Source organism: Stylophora pistillata, chromosome 5, assembly GCF_964205215.1.
Source record: "Stylophora pistillata chromosome 5, jaStyPist1.2, whole genome shotgun sequence".
NCBI classification, from domain to species: domain Eukaryota; kingdom Metazoa; phylum Cnidaria; class Anthozoa; order Scleractinia; family Pocilloporidae; genus Stylophora; species Stylophora pistillata.
In genome coordinates, this window is record NC_142523.1 from 26,670,268 (window position 1) to 26,689,961 (window position 19,694).

General features: G+C 36.5%; 2 long non-coding RNA genes across 2 annotated transcripts in view; one reads left to right on the forward strand and one right to left on the reverse strand.

Annotated features, from left to right (window-relative positions):
* The window catches only part of LOC148731120 (uncharacterized), a 203,410-nt gene extending 192,909 nt beyond the window's left edge, over positions 1-10,501 (forward strand). Inside the window, exon 2 of the long non-coding RNA XR_016001200.1 lies at positions 9,729-10,501. This is a non-coding gene — a long non-coding RNA (uncharacterized LOC148731120). The remainder of the gene's footprint in view (positions 1-9,728) is intronic.
* Positions 10,502-11,334: 833 nt separating this feature from the next.
* On the reverse strand, positions 11,335-14,627 carry LOC148731136 (uncharacterized). The gene is made up of 3 exons (XR_016001202.1): positions 14,344-14,627; positions 13,187-13,250; positions 11,335-12,040 (listed from the first exon to the last, which is right to left on the reverse strand). It is a non-coding gene; the product is annotated as an uncharacterized LOC148731136 (long non-coding RNA).
* Positions 14,628-19,694: the final 5,067 nt, after the last annotated feature.

A 19,694-nucleotide genomic window follows, 5' to 3' on the forward strand; every position in this document is an offset into this window, starting at 1 on the left:
TTGACTGCGTCATAAATATTACAGTAACTAGATCAGACAAAATTATTTGGTTTCTCTTCATATCTCAGTGAATATCACCACTCATTTTAACACGTACCTACCAGTAATAGTGAATAGTTTGTGCTTGTTTGAGTTGAAACATGTGAATCTACATATTAAGCTTTATTTTCTGCATCTTTAGAATTTGTTGGATCAGAAGTGTTGATTAATTATCTTTTTACTCCTTGCATTGAAAGCATTGTTGAAGGCTTTTTTCCATCGATTTCTACGGTGGCCTACAACTGTCACATGAAATTAAAATCACTCAAATCAAATTAAGATCACTCACATCAAAATAAAGTTACTCACATTAAATTGAAATCAGTCACATCAAATACAAATCGGTGACATCAAATTCAAATCACTCACATCAAATACAAATCGCTCACATTAAATACAAATCGCTCACATCAAATTCAAATCGCTCACATCAAATTCAAATCGCTCACATCGAATACAAATCGTTTCATCAATTGGTCAGCGGCTAAGTCAATGAATCCAATCCCCAATGTGTACTCGGTCTTCCACTTTACCGCCATTTTGTACGATCGTTCTTTTCCCAAAATCCCACTTTCACATGTGCAAGTCGAGGTTGAGCCGAAATGAGCAACACCGGATCTCACCGATCGTCCATAATATACATGTTGAACATAAAATAATATGTGCAACATTTCTCTTACCTTTGCCACAGGTTCTGCAGAATTTGCAGTTTTCAACATCGATCGCTCCCACAATTAGTGCAATACATATTTGCTAGAATTCTGATCAATGAACTAGTGTTGAGTCAAAGAACGATTGTAGAAAACGGATCGTACAAAATGGCGGTAAAGTGGAAGACCGAGTACACATTGGGGATAGCATTCATTGACTTAGCCGCTGACCAATTGATGTAACGATTTGTATTTGATGTGAGCGATTTGAATTTGATGTGAGCGATTTGAATTTGATGTGAGCGATTTGAATTTGATGTGAGTGATTTGAATTTGATGTAAGCGATTTGTATTTGATGTGAGCGATTTTTATTTGTTGTGAGTGATTTCAATTTAATGTGAGTAACTTTATTTTGATGTGAGTGCTCTTAATTTGATGTGAGTGATTTTAATTTGATGCGAGTGATTTTAATTTGATGTGAGCGACTTTAATTTGATGTGACAGTTGTAGGCCACCGTAGATTTCTATTTGAGAATCTTCATTCAGTGTTTTTTGTGAAATTCATATAAACTAAATCTTGCTAATGAATTATAGCTAGATTTGAAAAACAATGCTTTCTTTAATTTTTAATAACATTGGAAAATGATTCTAAACCTACATGTATTCTTTCATGTTTTTTACTTCTTTTGAATCCATATAAATATCACCGCTCATAGTTCTGTCAGAAAGAGATAAATAATGACCACTCTTTTCCAATAATTATTCACAACAGCAGGTGTGGCTTTGCTTAGAAGAGGTTGGGCAAATTGAGCAAGAGAAACCCAAAGCAAACCTCCATATTGAACAACTTCCCTGTTTTTATTTTGTTTATTTGTGCTTTTGGGAGCATTAGTTCATCAGGACCAGAGAGTTTCCTTGCATTCAGTCCGATTGTTATTGCAGATTTGTTTCCTATTGCATTTCAAGCAAGTTTTTGTTTTTAATTGTTGCTTAATTTAATGCCATACAGATGATACTGAGTCATATCTTATATAATTATGATTAATTGACTACTTAAAGAACCTTTAAAAGGGCTTATCATATAAATGATACGTCATGTACTCGGTTAGTGAAAAATAAATGACATGTTTACACGGATGATACTCAATTAATGAACATTTTTATACTTTCATTTATACTCTCAGAACAGCTTTTCCAGACACATTATCCACAGATAGTTCTTTTTGAAGCACAAGAGCATACAAAAAGTAGCTATTTGCTGCTACAGCAGTCAGAGTATAATGAAGTTCAAGTTTTGTGCCTCCACTTTTCAATTCAACTTCTTGGTTGGTCAGATCTAAGTATAGAATGGGTTAAAGCTTTTCAAATGATTTAACATTAATTGTTGGGCCGCAGCTGAGAAAATCATCAAATTGTTTGCTGGTTCTCATCAATGTTCTGTATGTTTTTGCCACTTCTCTGTCTTGTCTTATTCTCTGTTGTGGATAAAAAACACCACCTTTCACTTTGCACCAACCACGTTTGATCCAACTTTATAAGTATCAAAAACAAATGCATTAAATTCTTATGGTTTCCAATATTTTTGGTTGTATTGAGAGCCCAAATGAACACATGGCTTGTCTTGGTTTTCTTATTGCTGTGCTTATCATAAAACTTCCATCTGGATTTTGTCTGGGAATACTTTTCACAAGTCATTCTTTCAAATAATTCCAAGAATTTGGCATATGGTAATTTTTCAAAAACATTTGTCCACTAGTTGAATTAAATACCATTTTGGAATGAATCTTGTAATAATTAATCTTTCTGGATCAGTTACTCCATTAGCTCTGAAAATAACATGATCATCATATTCAAGTGTTGTTGTGATTCTAATTTTTCCATTTGAACAAATTTGATCCACAAATGATTTAAAGAAACCAAACCTCTGAAAGCCGATTATATTAACTTGAGCTGCAGCTGTTGATGATTGAATAATTTTTTGACTTTTTACAAATCCTTCATAATGGTATACTGCATTTGGCTGGAACATAACATTTCATACTACATATTACCACAGTAGGCATGATTCATCAGCGTCATTTCTCATAATTAAGTTGTGCCTGTTTGAAATCAAATTTGTCTTTCTGTACAGTACCAGTATTTGTGTCTGGAAATGAAGAATTGTTGGTCCAACATCTTTTGCATAAGAAATTGTGTAAATTCAACAAGATTCTTCAAATGTAGGCTCCTGTTGATATCTGGTGATTGATTAAACTATTGTGCTTCTTTGATTATTGCAATATTGTCTGCAGCAGCAAATTGTGCATTAATTATCTGCTCTTTTGCTGACATAAAACTCAGTTTCAAAATACACATTATACCTGTCAGAACCATAACGAATTTTGATGTTGTCAACATTGACCTCATTATTTTTGCTATTTCCCAACCTTTTCCTTGAATGACAGGTTTTTTTTATCCCTGTGCCTTTTTTACTGAATTTATCACAAATTTTTTCACCAAAAACTTGTCCGGTTTTTTCACCAATTTTTTCAGCACACTTTTCTGCAACTTTTGTTGAAGCCTTTTTTCGAATATTCTGTGCTGTTTTTCTAGCTACTGCACTTGCTATTTTGGAAAATAAATCACCTAAACCTTCACCAGTTTGATGAATGTTGTATGTTCCAGTGTCTCTGTTTTTGGTATGTCTCTGCATATTATATGTATACTATCAATCTTCTCTTTGAAAAACCGAAGTCAGAGATACAGTACAGTGCAGGACAGAGTAATGCGAACCAAAACATACGCGAGTAACGCGTCAGCACCAGACGCATAAACGCGTCTGCGTCTATAGGCATATGGGTGAAGGACGCGAATAGAGCAAAGTCATCAGTATGTATGAGCTGGCTCATTGTTTTTTCTATCGTTTATATTTTATTGGTTTTTTTAATGGCCTGGCATTCTAAATTTAGTTGAAAGATCAAATTAACGTGGCGCATCGGCATGTGGCGGACACGAACTGCTAAATTCGTTGATCTGTCAAACAAATAGTAAACTATTAGCCAGTCTTATGTTAACAGTAAACGGGTTTGATAAAACAATTTGTTGCTGTGTCTGAATTATCTCTTTACAGCTTTTAGAACCGAAGATAAAATTTTGCTTGCCGTGACGCTGGCAGTCCGGTTTGAAATCACAAAACCTTTCCCAGAATAAAAATTTAGATTAATAAAACCAACATCGAATGGCACCGTACTCTCGATACCAAACAAAAATCTGAAAAAAGCTTCCAAACTGAACATACGTGTAGAATAAGATTATAAACAAGAGTGAAAAGGTTACGCGTCGTAATCATCACACATGAACTTAATGCCGCGAAGCTTGTTCGAGTTTCGTAACCGTTGCAGAACGTTCAGTGCGGGGTTTGGATTGCATATTTTTCCCTTGGCTGACTACTAGATCAGCTCGGGATCCTACGTAAACCAGCAGCATTTTCGTTCGCGGTCCTTTGCTTCTTATTTATTTGGAGTAACCATTTGCCGAACTAGCTCGTTTGCAAGGAAGTGCTAAATTAATGTAAAACCGTTCCACAATCTTCAAAACAGTCTGATCGCGAGAAATAGTCTTGCGTGGAATGTTGTGTAACATGATGACTTTTCTCGGCGTCATAATGTCTCGCGATGTGACAAGATCAGATTTCAAGTTCGAACGTATGCTAATTTGTTGAACACGTGAGCTCGTAAAAATGTTTTTATCAGGTCTCTTTCAGCGCAGAAACGATACTGTTTTTACAGCCGGCCGAATACTAAACGGACAACTTTGGCCATTCTAAGGGACGACTGTAAGCCGTTCGAACGGGTTAAGATTTTTCTCAAAGGATTTACACAAAAGCCGTTCAAAGAGATGGCAATTTTTTTTCTGAAGGGATGGACAATTTTTCTGAACGGATTACCTAAACCGATGGAAGGCATGCAATTTCTTCTGAACGGTAGCACAAGCCGTTCGAACGCGGGTTAATTTTTTTTCTGAATGTATTTTCCAAGCCGCTCGAACGGATGCATATTTTTTTTCAGAACAGATGATAAACGGCTAGTGAATTGAATTCCGTTCGGGAAACTCAAAAGAGGTCAAAAGAGGTGTGATTTTATCAATCCATTGTTTACCTTTACAATACTGAACATCCGCTTGCTAAGAAAAGTAATTTTTTTGCGCGGCGTTAAAACTTCGATTAAAAACATGGTAGTTTGCTATTTAAATCCCCTCTTTACGCCTCATCAGAGTTAATAGAGAGAACATTTACATGTGTCGGGAGGCTTTGAAGAATGAAGCGTGACACAATAGTTGCTATTCTTATTCAATGACATGTAAATGAGTGGCTGGGTATTCTGAAGTTTAGCCGAGAGAACTATTAACTCTGGCCTCATGAAGCAAGAGATCTGAATGAAATATACCAGTCTTATCTCAAAGGCTGTAGAAATGGTTAAGGCTTTGTTGGATATGTATATGTCACAAACTGCAAACCGTTCAAAAGTTATTTCAAAGTAAAAACAGTCTGTAGGTCAGTTTTAATTTTCTCGATCTTTTGCGCGCGCCGCGATAATTATGAAGAGGGAAAGAACTCTTTGTTACAAACTGCAAACCATTGTAAAGTCATTTCAAAGTAAAAACCGTAGGTCCAATTTTTTTTTTTTTCGATCTTTTGCGCGCGCCGCGAAAATTAGAAAGAGGGAAAGAACTCTTTGTTACAAACTGCGAACCATTGTAAAGTCATTTCAAAGTAAAAACAGTAGGTCCAGTTTATCTTTTTAGATCTTTTGCGCGGGCAGCGAAAATTATAAGGAAGGAAATATCTCTGTCACATACTGCAAACCGTTCAAAAGTCATTTCAAAGTAAAAACAGTCGGTCTGTCGGGTTTTTTTTTCTCGATCTTTAGCGCACGCCGCGAAAAGTATAAAGAGGGAAAGAACTCTTTGTTATAAACTGCAAACCATTGTAAAGTCATTTCAAAGTAAAAACAATCGGACCACTAGTTTTTTTTCTCGATCTTTTGCGCGCGCCGCGAAAGTTATAAAGAAGGAAATATCTCTGTCACAAACTGCAAACCATTCAAAAGTCATTTCAAAGTAAAAACAGTCGTTCCGATTTTTTTATTCTCGATCTTTTGCGCGCGCCGCGAAACTTCTAAAGAGGGAAAGAACTCTTTGTTACAAACCGCAACCATTCTTTAGTCATTTCAATGTAAAAAATGCTCGGTCCAAGTGCGTTTGTTGTAATCGAGAGAGAAGAAAAATGTCGACCCGGTCTGGTCCAGAATCTTCTCTCTTTGCTCTCACGTCTTCATCTAAGTCGTTTTACTCGAGTAAAAGTGCTTGTAGTTGTGGATAACAATCTTGAGAGGTTTAGTCTTCTTCTTTTGTAGTTTTCCTTATGCTCTAAATAAGCGCAAGCATGACACAGCTCAACACTCGTGTGTATGCCATTTTGGAAACGCACTCGATGGCATACGCAGTGGTCTTGGCATTGGAATTGGTTTTACTTTTAATTCAACCAATCCTGCTTTAAAATCAATCAATTAAATCAGATTTTTGAATTTTTTTTTCAAATCTATAATTATTTTTCAGATAACTCATCTCTATGCTATTTAAACAATAGAGTGTTTCTGTGGAGGAACTATCGGCTGATAGTTGCCCCGCGGAAATTTGATGTTCTTAAAACAAGTATGCTAGTTTTAGGAACATCAAATTTCCAAGGGGCAACTATCAGACCGATAGTTCCGAGACATAAACATAAACACTCTATTGTTTTTATTGTTCACCACTAAATTTTCTTTCGCGCCTACAGCTTGTCACAAATGTCAATAATTCGCAACCGCACATTGGTTAAATAATACGTTATACCTGTCAGAATTGAAACGTCACTGTTTTTTCGATCTACCTAACTTCGCGGCCGTCAAACTATTCAAAACTTTTCACTGATGAGTACTATCAATCCAGGTATTTTCTTCGGACGGGCACTATCCATCCGGGTATATTCCGCGGGCGGGTACTATGGGCTGATAGTGTCTCCGCCATACTCATTCTTGCTTTCTGTACGTCATTTACCGGTACCTTTGAAACTTTTCCTTAAATACCCAAATCCCAAGGTCAACCACAAAATTCCCGAGATCACGATACCACCGTATTAAACATCAGAAAGTGTAAACCATTGCATTGTTCAACAGAAACAATTAAATAAAAAAGCCACTCAGTCGAGGACAAACAAAAAAATTAAAATTTTCGTGCTCGCAGCGTCGATCGTCGAATTGGTATCAACGGAGGTATATTTGGGAGCAACTTCAGAATACCCGACCACTTTTGAACGTTAACAAATCGAAGAAAAAACCGAAGTCGAAAAATAATTCAGAGGGCAGTGCTACCGCAGTCCCGTGCTCCCGAAGTCGAAGAATATTTCAAAAAGAGGGCAGTTAAACTAGTGTTTCCGCAGTCCCATGCTCTCGTAGTCGAACAACATTTAAGAGAGGTCAGTTAAACTAGTGCTCCCACATTCCCGCGCTCTCGACGAGAAAGAATAATTAAAAGATAGGGCAGTTAAATCAGTGCTACCGCAATCCCGCACTCCCGATTTAAGAACGAAGATGATATAATTGTTTGAATCTGTGTGTTCACTCGCTAGCGAAGCTGAGATACGCAGGGATATCCAACCTGAATTACGCTTGAAGAAAGAGGAATTAAGATATGACTTTTAATTGAAATTTGAATTACGGTTGACTGAAGAACGAAGAACATATATTTGAATCTGTGGGTTCTATTTAATTTGGAGACTACCGTAAGGGACAGCAAGAGCAGCTATTTAGAGACGCATATTAAGTGGTCGGGTATTCTGAATTCGGGTATTTTTTTGGTAGTTGGGGGGGTAAGAAGGGGAAAAACATGGCAACTGTGCCAGGACACCCATTTTCATAATACTGGCAAACGTTCCATCTGTAATTTTTAACCGAATTTTTGAAATACCAAAAATTTTTAAATAAAATTTGACCCCTCTTTTAGAGTTACATTTCTAGGAAACCGCTTACGTCCTTCGCGGGCACTAGGGCACACCAGTTGGCGATAAAAAACAAGACTGTTGCGCAGTCAGGGTGAATCTGACCCAATATAGATCAAAATTGTAGCACAGTTGTTGTTGTTTTATTTTTTCCATCTTCAGGCCTATGGGGCTTGCGACATAATTCTCAAGAAATCTCAACCGATGTGCAGACAGACAAGCATTGTTATAAAACAATGAAACCTTTTATGTTGATTGCCAGATGATTTACCATAACTCTTGCTACCAAGTGTCGCATTTTAACATTTAGTCCATGCCATTTCTAGAAAGGAAAAAGTTGCAGCTGACCTTTGGCCTCACTATGTAATTTTTTTTTTCCCCTTTTAGACTGTCAAATTGATTTCCTATTTTTCCTCTGTTTGAGGGCGTTTAACGTGTACTTTTCGTTTGGGAAAAGCGAGGTATTTAACTAAAAAAAATACGTGTGTTTGGAAATTACAGAGGGATGAGACCAAATAAAGAATCACGAAGACTCGTTATTATACTGTTATTGATAGCGAGAATACTCATGAACTTTAGCTTTCTTCACGGAAAGACTTAGTAAATGTAAATGAAAAAAAAATTAAATCAGTAAACATGTTTGATCAGTTATTTTGATTCTATTTTTCCATACAGCCTTGCTATCACTGCATTGCATAGGGCTTTACTTTAATATCGCACTCCTAGTAGTATTACAAGATGACAGAAAATAGATCTAGATTTAAGTACTTACGGTTAGCTGATTGGTACAGATAAAACATGAAAGAAAAGGAAGAGTTAATCAATTTTTTTTTATATTTATATAATACCACTGAACCCTGTGAGCTTTAGCGGTGAAAATGAAATTTTCTATATCATGCAAGGGTAACAAAAATAAACATGTTCAAGAAAATTTTTTCGTAAGCCCTACCTTGTATGTTTCCCTTTTCGAGGTCAATTAACATAGTCAATCAAGGCAATGTTCATGGGTCTATCACTATATATTTTATAATGGCCTTTTTTCAAATTGATATACCAACGCTTGAGGAACTTAATATACTCGAGAAAATTCCTAGTATTCATGTACAGCATAACAATTGTCCGCGTTCAGAGTATATTACAGCATTTTATGTTGCAAGGTACAATTCATCGTTTCGTGTCTCCCATTGGACGCATTTGCAATTGATTTTGCCGAACGCTATGATACATATGATGAGTTAATCTCGAAGAAGAAATCGCTGATATCTTATTCCACTAATTACAGTTTATTAAAAGCTAGATCATTGGATAATGCAATTCAAGACTTTTTATTGGCTTAGCCATTATGGTATATCAGCCAATATACCATAATCTACAAATATGATAAACGTACGTGTCAGCTTAAAATTAAAAGGGAGCTAAAAATTTAATAAAATTTAATAAAATTTAATAATTTAATTCAACGTTTTTATTAAAACAATTATTCCACTCGCGCTTGTTGGATATGAGATGATTATAGCCAACGAGGCGCGTAGCGCCGAGTTGGCTATCTATCATCTCATATCCAACAAGCGCGAGTGGAATAATTGTTAATTATATCATATGTTTTTATGGTAACTTTCGCCATCACTAAAATCGCGTTCATATCATTGAGGCTCTTATTCAAATTAAAGACGAACGGATATGACAGCATTCAACCAATAACCAGTTCGTAACGGTGGCCAAGTTACCATTTCAACTTTGTTCATTATTGTAAAACTGTCTTCCCCTATGATATGCCGCCAAGGCTTTATTTCGCTATTTGGAGATGTTCTTGTAAATTGAGTTCTTGTTGGACAATTTTTTCCTTCCTTTCTTTCTTTTTTTTCGAAAACAAGTTTGCAAGTCAGCATTATCATTATTATTATTTAACACTTTCAGCGTGGAAAACGCACAGTCCATAATAAATATCAAAATATATACAAGAATTGAAATATTTAATGAACTGCAATACTTACTGCATTGTTCGTCTGATCCATATCCACAGTCCCAGTCCCTATCGCAGCGATAAGACGCAGGGATACACTGTTGTTGATTTGCACAAGCAAACTGATCGCCTCCGCAAGTTACTGTGAAGACGATGAAAAGGAACACACGAGTCGTGATAAATCATTGACACTTAATGTACATTGTTATGAAAAGAATAGACAAAGAATGTTAAGGGCAACATCACGACTCATGCACGCGCTGTCAGAATTGAAAACCCATGAATGGGCGGTCGGCAGCTTACTTTCAGAGATTGATCTTTTGTGACTGACATTGTGCAGTTACATTTCCCTGGAGATCACGTTTGATGACCAATTTAACTCCACGGAATGGTGTCCATTCATTCTTTTTTTTTCTGTTTACCGTAATGGTTTTATTGAATTCAGCATTTAATTTTGTTATCGTTGATTTAACGTTTCTGTCGGTTTTCCTAAAAACCGATCGTACCCGATTTTTTTTTTCCGTAAGGCACTTACGGTGGTTGGAATACCTTTAATAGCGACGCGTTTGACCTCTTCTTAGACTATGCTGTAGACAATCTTATGATAGCATAGCATTTCTGCATTTCTTACTTGTAAAAATTCATTACCTCTAGTCACTGACATTTCGCCTGTTCTTTGAGGATATATTATATATTTTTTAATAAGGCTATCTTCCCCGAAAGCTGTTATCTTTGTATTTTGTCGACTTCCCGATAATGCGAGTTTGAGCGAGCTTTTATGCTTATTTGTATTTGATACTTTAGACTCGCAGAATATAACTGTTAGATTGTCAGACTGTGCATTCGTCGAGTGAGAAAGCCCTGAAATTCATTGAAGCTCTCGGGAAACGAGCAGAGGGAAAAGGGTCCACATTCTGAATATTGTGAGGAAACAGTTGCTGCTGACCCTTGAACTTCCCATTTTTTTTTTTTTTTTTTTTTTTAAGGTCAGTTTGCTTTCTCATTTCCGTCAGTATGAATGCCTCAGCAATGGACATTTTTTTGGAAGAAAAGCAAAATTAAAAAGAAAAAGAATTGCGGAGGATTGAGAAGGGATAAGGAAGACACAATGATGTTTTTTATAAGTTCTGGCTCTCTTGACATAAAAACACAGGAATTTTAAAATAAAATTTTATTCTCCCGTGCAGCCTCCCTATCAAGCATTGGGTGACTGGCTGACTTTGTTCTTGTTCCACATTTTTTTTTTTATTCCTTCTCTAAAAAAAAAAAATTTCAATTTCAGATTCCCTCTTTGTGGCTACATGCAAACCTATTGCAAACCAGAAGACAAATATGAAAGGCACATTCATAATACAACATTCGTTTAATGCTGCTTTTATTAGAAAATGTATGGAAACGATACACAAATAACATCGCTGAAGATACCTACCATTAGCTGATTGGTGCAGGTAAAAAAAGGGAAAAAAAAGGAAAAGTTAATAAAATGATCATATAGTCTTATGACTACCATTAAACTCCATTAACTTATGTGGTAAAATCAAAATTTGATTGGCCACGGGCGGCAACAATTTGTGTAAAGAAGAATTTATCCGTGAGCTTCACATTCAGCAACTTCAGGTATCACTTATGTTGTGACCGCTTGTGCGTTCGCTTTTTTTATGGTCAATTTTCATAGTCAATAAGGGTAATGTCAGAAGGGGACTTCATTTTCTATGATAACTCTTTTTAAAGAGGCTGTATCCTCAAGAAACCTCATAGTATATTGGATATAAATCCAGTATTCTACCTTGCATGGTACAAACCACCGTTTCTGGGCTCCTATTAGATGCATTTTTTTTTCACCGAAACGGTCTCTCGCAAATAAAGTCATTTCTACCTCTTTAAGACTGCTTATTTCATTCGCTGTTCAGGAGACTGCAGCTATCACAAGAATCGCTTTAAAAATTATTGAAAATCTTTATCCAGAGATGGACGAACGTGATAGAAGTAAAAAAATAACCAGTTCAACATCGTTAAAATGTACTGCATACAACTTATGTCAAAGCTTTATTTCGCTGTTTTGGAGCTGTTCTTATAAATGAAGTTAGTATTTTATATTTCTTTCTTCTCTTTTAAAAAAAAGGAAAAAGTAGCTGCAACACCATTTGAAGAGAGTTCATATACCTTCCAAGTCTCAATCTCAGAGTGGAAAATGCTCAACTCGCAACAAATGTACAAGACTGAACAGGAGTTGAAGTAACCCAATCAACTACACTACTCACTGCATTGTTCATCTGAACCATCAGAACAGTGACGGTGGCCATCACAGCGCCTACTCTCCCTTATACACTTTTCTTGATTTGCACAAGCAAACTCAAAGGCTCCACAAGTTACTAGGAAATGATCAGAAGAATCAATCGAATCGTGAACAATCGTTGATACTTGTGGTAAATTTCTACAACTAATTCGACAATGAATAACAAGGTCATTTTTGTTTCGTTTAACTAAGTTGATAATGTAAATAGGCTGCCGTGAAGAGTTTCAAAGCTGACATGGTGCTCTTACTTTTTTTAAAGATTACGTTTGATAGCCGATCAACTTTAGCCTGCGGAATGGGCGTTATTTTATTTTTTTTTTTTGTGCTTTTCACTCGGGCGGAGCCAAGCGTGAGACGAGCTCGAAGTGAAAGTCACATGCCAGGGAAGGGGCGCAAAAATAATTACACCTGTACGATGCTATTGTTCAAGCTCTTCCGCCCCCAGACACCGCTCCAGTTACCAACCAATCACAGCGTTTAAAAGAAGGGGCGCGAAGTGCTCTGTATACAAGCCACACGCGAGGCCAATCCCACACGCTCAGTAGATCTCATTAATGACATTGAGTGTGTGCTATTGTTTACAGTTGTTGTTTAAGGTCAAAAGTGTTTTTATCCCCAATTTCTTTCCATTTGTGATTTTCAATACCTAATCGATGCATTTCCTTTACCTATAATTCAGATGGCTCGTTCGGAATAAAACGAAGGTTTTCGTGAATGGCTTTGTCCATACGACAGCATGATACAACCACCGCACCATGATATCACGAGATCAATTGAGTAGCTCTGTTCATATATGAACAGAGGAACAGCTTGGACAATAATGTGGGTAGAGGCGCTATTTTTTTTGCGCTCCTCCCCTCCGAATGTATTAGTCACCACTGGCCTTTTACCTCAGATGTAAAGTCTTTTTCTTTTTTTCCGCTTTTTTCCCCATATAATGTACGCATTATATAGTTATTTGATTGCGACCTGTTGTCACACATAGTGAGTGAATCATTTCTGTCAAAATTTATAGACATTGCAATGAGAGGTTTATTAGTCTTTCTAAAATAAGTTGAGTCCTCCAAGATCTCCTTCAGATCCAGAAAAGCCTATTCAGAAAAATTTTGGAATTTGTTTTTTCAATCTTCTCTATCGGGTTAAATTTTTATATGCAAATATTCCCTTTACTTATTAGGGTATAAGTGGTAGCTAAACATAACATAATAATAGAGTAACATACTTGCAGATGTGAAGGGAACAGCCAGCAGCATGAGCAGTAGAACAGCCTGTGGTTTCATGACAATCTATGCGGAAAGTCAAAAGGTTATTTAACTATTTATTAATCATGTTTTTATTCGGGGGGGAGGGAGAAGAACAAACATTACAATAACCTGCTGAGTGTTGTGAGCCGATGAATAGGGGGAAAAAGAAGTTGTTAGGTCTTACCCACTGTTTAAAGGATTTCTATATATAAATAAAATCATTTCCAGGAAGTAATTAAATTGGAGAGAAAAACCTTGTCTTTCTAAACTAATGTTTTCACAATTGTCATGTTTTGACCGTCTTCCGCTTTGTTGCCGACATTGTGCAAAAGCTACGAACTTTGTTAGTCCGCTCCCCGCACTGTTTTTCTTGCACGGGATAGAAGCGGGCAATCTTGAGCGAGCAAAATGGGTCCATGTTGCTTGTAAGGGTAGCCAATCAGAGCACAGGATCACTTCTTCCTGCCTGCGGGCGCTACCAGCTAAAAACTGAAAAGCGGTAATAGACCACGCAGGATGTTGGAAGAATACCAGAAAGTTTGGTGTAACACGAGGTGCAGCCAAATGGTTTACAAACTTTTCATTCCTATGATTTTTTTTGCTCTCTTTTCCTCTTTTTTTTAGTTTTGGTTCTCTTCCTTTTTAATGAACTGCTTAAAGATGAAATGCATCAGTTATTTCCTTTTTTGTCAAGAGAAGAAACAAGTGAGCGTTCGAATATAATTCAACAACAGTCGACCACTTCGATCTAAAATTAAAGAAGTCCATAGAAGCAACGCTCATTTTACTAGCATTAATCAAAAATAAAGCATACAGAGGCAAAGTACGCTAAAAAAAGATATTGACCCAAAAATGCTTAATATACAGAGAAATGTTAATAACACAACATTAATATTATGCTTTTCAAAACTCTTTCTTGGTCAGAACTATAATCAGTACTTGTATGATACTGGAGAGCGCTTAAAAACCTTTAAAACAATCAGCTTAAAATATTTATTTAACAACGAAAGAAAGGAGCAAACCGACGGGCAAAACTTACTCGCGGCACTTCATCAGCAGGTTAAGAGCTGAATTATAAAACTAGTAGCAATGTTCTCAATGCTTCAAACGGAACCAAAATAAATAAATAGACTACCTTTATCGAGGATGTTTCTCTGAGAATGAATAGATCCTCACCAAACAATGTGGAAAGTCGCTGAATATAAATATTCGTTCCGTGATGACATAAGCCGACAAAAATGAAGACTGTGCTGTTTACTTTGCATAAGGATGTATTTCAGAATCCAATAATCATTTATGTCGATGACCTAAATTCGGATCGAGCCAATAAGAGGACACGAACATTGTGGGGTTGCGACCATCTGGAGGACTAAATTAACTTCTGAATAAACAGTTTTATGGAACTAGAATTTTATTACCACTTTGTTCTGTAATAATATTTAATCCAGCACTTTGGAAAACTTACAGCTACTCACATCGACAGTTTCTGAGAAATCTTATGGCTAGAAGAGAGCTTGTGACAGCGCCCTTACGCATGAAACGTTGAAGGCGTTTCAAATGAGAAATTACCTTAGACGCTAAATATTTCTAAATATTTCCCGTGAAAATAAATAATTACGCGCATGGTTAGGACTGTTCTATTAGGATAGAAAAGGCGAGAATGATAGTAATAATTGCGGTGATGACGATGATGATAAATGTGATAAAATATTGACAAACATTCTAATAAAATAAATAATAATAACCTATAGATGGATAGACAACATGTTGTTTTAGTGTTTTTAAAGACTACGGCTGATCGGCTTTCAAAATATTGTTATCTCTGTTGATCAATTTAAGTATATACACCCACTGTTTGTTTCTGTTTCAGAATTGCAAAGTGTCTCCAATTATTTGTTTTATAATCATAATTATTATTGTTATTATTTTCCTTCCTTATTTTTCGTTTTGTGTATTTTTTTAAAGCAAAATGCTTACTTGGTTATTTTTTCTCATTATTTTTATCCTTTTTCAAGACGAAAATCGCGTGAATGTTCAAATATTTAACAAGTTCCACAAGCACGCGTTGGATATGAGATGATAGATAGTCAACGAGGCGCGTAGCGCCGAGTTGGCTATAATCATCTCATATCCAACCAGCGCGAGTGGAATAATTGTTTTATTAAAAACGTTAAATTAAATTATTGAATTTTATTAAATTTTTAGCTCTCTTTTAATCTTAAGCTGACACGTAGGCTTACCATATTTGTTGATAATGGTATATTGGCTGATATACCATAATGGCTAAGCCAATAAAAAGTCTTGAATTGCATTATCCAATGATCTAGTTTTTAATAAAAGCTGTTAGTTGACTAACTCTAAGGAAAGATGATGAGAAAACAGGGGTGGGGTGGGGGAAGGTAAACTCTTTAGCTCCCAAGGTCTGATTGTTACCCCTCCCCTCTAAGTGCTATATATTTCTTTGGAAAGTAAATACAATAATTCGATGTTCGATTGACATAACAACTTCGAATTTCTACCTGATAAGTCGGAGTATTCTCATTACCTGTTTGCTGGATAATGTATACATATTGTAGGGTAACTTGCATAGTAATTACTTCTGGGAGTTTAAGTTAACCAATTTCTCTTCCCCTCGGTTACAAATGGAATTAAAAATGGTTACAAATGGTTTTAAATGGAATAAATACATGAAAAACAACAACAACAACAATAACAGTTCATGGCTGGTATTATGCGGCGCTACGTCTTCACAAAGACTCTTCAAATAATTTCGGGAATTTTCAGACAAAATCGTTGAGCGTCGCGCTTGGAGTCTCGTTTGCAAACATCTGTTGATACCTTGAATTTTGTAAAAATGACTGTACTCTTATGAAATAAAGACCAAATGATAGAAATAAAGAGCAAAATACAGAAAGGTTCTGTTAATCTTTACGCAGATATGTTTGTAATGTTCCGTCGCTACCAATCTCGCGCGGTCAGTACTGCGTGTTGCAATTACATTGGCAAAGGCTCAACCAATTTGTTGTTTTGGTATGTATGTCATGCTGTGGTTATGTCCCTAGTATAGATGTATACAAACCTTCAAATGGAAAAATTATTGAAGTTTTCAAATTAAACGTTGAAGCAAAAGACGCAATGACTTTCATACCTTGGCTACTCATCATTAGATATTACAATCCAACTGATATGAGTGGAAAAGAGATACTAATAACGCGCGATTTTACAAATATCCTGCGATATTTGGACAATTGGCTAGTTGTGTGTGTTATAGGACTATATGCAGACCAATCCAGGGATAATCAGTTAAAAAAAAAGAGTTGAGGAAAGCCTGAATTGGACTCGGCTAATAGCCTCGTCCAGTTTGCCTGTCAGGGGAATGTGTTGAAAATTGTACGGCACGTAGTTCTGTTACTCACCGATAATATAGTCAGTCTGTTGTAATTGGGCATTGCTCAGTCATGCTTAAACCCTTCAATGTTTTAAAACTGTCCAATTAAAGATTATTTTGAATAAATTGATCAACGATTATCTATAGATGTATAATATCTCAGGTAGCTGAAATGTTTTCGAACACGATGGCTGATCTGCAATCAGTATATTATTATTTCTGTTGATTCAAAATTATACTTATTACATCATAATTCTTTAACCTAAGCCAATCAAGTGAGAGACCCATGACGCTTCCAGTCATCTGGTGACAAATGAATTAAAGTCTAGTAAAGTCGTTAGACAGTTTCAATCAACACCTCTCAAGAAATTTTTCCATTTCCAACAGCTCTCAATTTCGTTTGCTTTGTTTTTATAGTTTTGTTTGTTGTTTTGTTTCTCATTTTAAATTTGTCTCGTTTAATTTTTTTTTCCAGTGTGTATTAATTCTTCTTTCATATTGTATTCTTTTATTTTTAGGCAGTTATCAGTAATTGGCAAGCGTTTAGTTGCGGTCAAGCGGTCAAGAAAAATGGAAGTTTTACGCCCACTACGCTAATTAACCAAAGTACATAATAATGTCACTCCACCGACAGGCGCCGAGACAAAAAGATGCTCAGCATGGTCTTTTAAACACAACGAATATATGAAATTCATGTATCTGAACTGCGGTTATAGAAACGTATTTGTGAACGATCGTCGTAGTAAAGAACACTATCTAAGCAATAGTGAAAAACAGACCTGAAAAAATTCAGGCCTGTACGGGATTCGGACGACCGACCTCTGCGATACTAGTGCAGTGCTCTACCTAAGCCAACTGGGAGCAAGTCATCAAATTTGTCCGACATAAACCCCTAACATGATAAATCAAACACAACAAATGCATGAAATTCATATATCTGAACTGCGGTTATAGAAACGTATTTGTGCACGATCATAGCAGTAAAGAGCACCTTTTAAGCAATTGTGAAAATCAGACCTGAAAAAATTCAGGCCTGTACGGGATTCGAACCACTGACCTCTGCGATACTTCTGCAGCGCTCTACCAATTGACCTAACAAGCAACTGGGAGCATGTCATCAAACAAGTCCGACATAAAAATTTCTCCAATTCACGATCTTTCGATGGCTCTAAGGAAATATATCAGGAAATGTCTCAGCAACAAAGTAAAATGTTGAAAGTCTGGTGGATCAACGGAAGTAAACGAAATACTGAACTGAAAGTGTTTTAGGTAACCAGGCAACCTCGACGCTCCAGGGTCACAAACTTTATAAATTAGATAGATAGATCGTTTATTAAATATTACTTTTGCAGTCGTAAAACTGAATTGCGTGTTTTACAGATAACATTGGTTAACACATAGAGCTAAATACATTTATATAAATGTAAAAGCCTAATATGATAAATCTAGAATATGTGATTATCTAAAGTTAAATTAGACTCTCTTTGAAGCTTTAGGAGCTATTATGCGCACCCTGGGACATAGCATAAAAGAAAGAGCGTCGAAAACGTTCCGTGTAAGAACATGCAAAATTATATATCTCTTGACGCCTTAAATTATGACTAGATTTTTTCCTTGATGGCAGAAGATGGCACAACTTATGCTCGGGATTATTAGCGATGGATTCGGACAAATGATGACAGAGTTCTATGCGTCTATCATACAAAGTTTGCAGGCCTAGACTGTCAAGGCATTCCCAATATGACATTTCAGGTGAAATTATGGAAAGCACACGTTTCTGAATTCTTTCTATATCCTCATTAAGATAGGCCGGGAGTGCATGATGGAACACTGGAGCGCAGTATTCTAGTATAGGTCTAATTGTTGTACAATAAAAGTTCATAATGTCAGTAAGGGGAACACGGGCCCTTTTCAAGAGGACAATAAAATACAGGCGCTTATTTGCTTTCTTAATGCATGCAGTCTGCAATGTGATTGTTCATTTCAAGTCACTGGATATCGTAACACCTAATATCTTCGCGGGGTCGGTGACAGGAAGCTCGTGACCATCTACCTCGAGAGGGGAGAAGTTATGAGGGTTAATTATCTGCTAAAAGAAGGCAAACTTGGAGCGGATCCATCGAAAATATCGAAATAATCAGGAACACTAACAAGAAGCTAGCCCATTGTAATGCTAAAACGGATGACTGAAACAAATATTACATTGACAAATTCGACTGCAAACTATGGTTTTTTTACACGTGCAAATGCTCTGCACCTTAAACATAGTAAGGCAACGATACTCTGAAAGTTGATTTCAAAGGTGAATTAACTAACCAAAGGCAAATAAAACGTCCAAGAAAATCATCTTGATCTTGTTCGTTGTGGAAGGCTGCTATCTGCTAAGAGTCGGACCCTAAATAATGCTGCAAGTCGCCTCACCCGTGAGATCCTTGTTTAAGCCACAAAGGTTTTTGGGATCGCCACGTAGCTAACATCGCATAAAATTCCTGGAAGATAATATACGGCGAAGGGTTGTTTTAATGTCCGAGAAAACTGTTTTGGAGAGAAATCACTTTTTCGCCACAGAGGAATGTAGATGGATTTTGTCGATGTTGATGCGTACTCAGCTGCTGCACCGTTCATGATCGCCGAATGGATCATGGCAGAAAGTGTGTAGGGGCAACACAATAGAAACCATCTCGACTTTCCCGTAAACCAATCTGGGATCTCTTCGATTTCAAGGTTTCATTTGTCGGAGATCTAGGAAGGTCGGGAAACAGTAAAATTACCGATCGTCTACGATTTTCTTGACTTACGAAAACCATGCATTACAACTAAAAAACCGAGAGTTATTAGGTTATTTAGTAAGCAGCGAGATCAGTAAAGTTACTGTATGCCGAGGTCAGAGATACGACCTCAAAGCTCCAGTGCGACATTTCATAAACTGCTTAACGAAAGCTAAACATTTGAAAAACAAAAGACACGGATGTGGCCATTTTAATGAAATTAACGAACAGAGACTGTATGGAAACCGACGGTTGACTGATACGAATGAAACAAATTTCGGCATGGATTCGATTGCAAACTATCTTTCATTTGTTTTCAAGCGGTGTAAA